The sequence below is a fragment of the Gavialis gangeticus genome, unplaced genomic scaffold, assembly GCF_001723915.1.
Source record: "Gavialis gangeticus isolate Ggan-Ray unplaced genomic scaffold, GavGan_comp1, whole genome shotgun sequence".
Taxonomy (NCBI): domain Eukaryota; kingdom Metazoa; phylum Chordata; order Crocodylia; family Gavialidae; genus Gavialis; species Gavialis gangeticus.
This window is the reverse complement of record NW_017729024.1, coordinates 163,821,955-163,824,607: the sequence shown is the minus strand read 5'-3', so window position 1 is coordinate 163,824,607 and position 2,653 is coordinate 163,821,955.

Sequence of the window (2,653 nt, the reverse complement as noted above, 5' to 3'; positions counted from 1 at the left end):
CACGAGGATGCAACTGGACTGGCGGGTGCAGGTGGCCTGTGTGCCCAGTGCTCTCAGTTATGCCAAACAACTTGAGGAGCAGCAGATGGAGGCTCACGAAAAACATGTCCGTGGCAGTGGGTGCTCATCAGCCGGGTGCAGCGCTGCAGCCCCCAGCTCCTTGTGCACCTTCCTGAACACCAGGTGCTCGGGCAGGGCACGCCCCAAGGCACCGAGCCATCCCTGTGGGGAGGAGGAGGAGGAGAATAAGGAGGGATGAAGCTGGAGAGGTCTATGGGGCTAGCCAAGGCTGCCCGTTCAGACGGGGCATTTCAGGGGTCTTTTGGTCAGATGCAGAGCTGTCCTGGGCCCTGGCCTGGCACCGTCTGCACTGGACATCTGTGCCCCAGCTGCCCTCAGCCCCTTGCGAAGCAGGGAACCCTGCTGGCCACGGCCACGGCTACGGCCACGGCCACGTTTCCAACCCACACAGCTGCTGGGAGCCGTTCAGTGGCCAGGCCCCATAGGGAGAGCAGCCTGCACCCGGCTGTTCCCACAATGGTGCCATGGCCCTGAGGTGCCGGGCAGGCTCCGGGGACCCAGGGATCTCATAGGACTGGTCTTGCTCAGGGTCATCAGGGCATGCGGTGGCTGAATCCCTCGAGGCAGCAAGGCAAGTGCCCTGCTGTGCTCCCTGCCCTGTCTGGGGCCGCAGCTCTGCACTGACCCTTGGGCAAGGCCAGACCAGGCCAGCATAGAGAAATCCCCCCCGCCCCGCCCTGCCCCGGGCCCCATCTGCCTCACTGCTGTAAGCAGACAGACCCCCGCCCCAACCTGCCTACAGGACTGACTGGGCTGGACAAATCCCAAGGGGAGGGGGAACCTGCTCCTCTGTTGTCTCAGGTTCCCCCCACCGCAGGTCATGGGACTGGTCATCTCACCTGGCAAGGCTGATGTCATTTGGAAGCACCAGTCAGCAGCCAATGGTTGGAACTTAGTGATGAGGTCACGACAGGTGTTTAAGAGCCCCTCCATGAGGAAGGGGGCAGGCATGTTCTGGACCACAGCAGAACAAGCCAGGTAACCTCCAGAGAAAGAGCTTGGTCGGACTCTGGGTGTAAATGTGAGCAACTTACCTGAATTTTAGCTAGTAACTTAAGACAAGGTGATCTAGAAGAGTATCGAACGGCTACCAAGTGGCTTCTGTTTGCTCGGGGTTTTTCTTTTGATCCTTCTGACCTGTGCCCCTCCCCAGGCCTACCCCCTCCAGTGAATAAAGCTATCCATTACAGCAAGCCTTGCTGTACATGCTTGAGAGAGATGAGACAAACCTTTTCGGCCCCCTTTTGCTCGGCTGGCTAAGGAAAGCTATCTATGAATGCTTCAGGTTCAAGGAGCACCCCAAAGTACCAGGGTGGGTTAAACAACCCTACGGTCAACAGGGTCTGAGTATGAAAGAACTCCAGTCCGAGCCTCCTCTTTGGTTTTTTTCCCCTCCTTTCTTCTCTTTTCGTCCCCTCACATGTCTGTCAATCTGGTTACTCTGAGTTATTGTGTACTGAGGGACTTCAGGTAAGAGGGTGTGAATTTAACTTCTCTACTGTTTGCAGCCCTGACCTCACGACCTGGAGGCAGGGGATTAAGCCCATGTCATTCCTCTAGGGAACTGTGATGTTTTTCAAAATTGATTGTCAAGCATCAAATGACACCTGTCCCTGACTGGGTCCAGGTGGTGAGGTTGGAGGGGCTATTTAAGAGGGTCACCTCCAGGAAGAAGGAGGTCGGACGTTTTTAGAACTCGCACACACAGAAGCATGGACTCCCACATCCTGAGTCTGAGGGAGAGCTGTGAAGTGAGTAACTTACCAGAAACTTAACTAGGAACTTGGATGAATGTACTCTAGTCACACATCAAAGGGCTACCAAGCCTCTCTGTTTGCACAGGGTTAATCTTTTGTTGCTTCTCTGACTTGTACCCTTCTCCATGCCTTCCCTCTCTACCCAATACAGCTATCTGTTATAGCTAGCCTAGTGGTACATGTTTGAGAGGGATTGGGAAGGCCTTCTTGCTCCCTTTGCCCAGCTGACTAAGGGAGGCTACTTTCTATGCTTCAGGCTATAAGAAGCACCCAGATATACCCCACTGTGGCTAACCAACCCCTAGGTCTACAGGGCCTGTGCATTCTGGGTGGCACAGGGCCCAGACAAAGACTTGAGTCTGGGTGGTGGCTGCAGTTATCCCAGCCTTGTGGGTGTGCTTCAGGAAGGGGGTCAGCCAGAAGTTGGCACCCCTGGGGGGGATGGGGAGGCACCCAAAGTTTGGTTATGGTTGTGAACAGTGAGACAGGTGGCTCAGTACAGAAGCGCCCCCGACTGGCCCACCACACCATGTACCCTGGGTGGCACAGAGCCCTAACAAAGACCAGACCCCAGGTGGTGGCAGTGGTTAACCCAGGCTTGCAGGTGTGCTCCAGGAAGGGGACTGGCCAGACATAGGCACCCCAGGGGAGACACCTGAAGTGTGGTTTTTGGTTGGGTGCAGTGAGGCAGGTGGCTCTGTGCAGGAGTGCCCCCTAGTGGCCCACCATAGGCAGCATGAGGGGTCCAGCTGTGGGTCCTTAGGGGAACAGACAGACTGGGACCCTCTGACATTGCCCCTGTGGCAGAAAGCCAC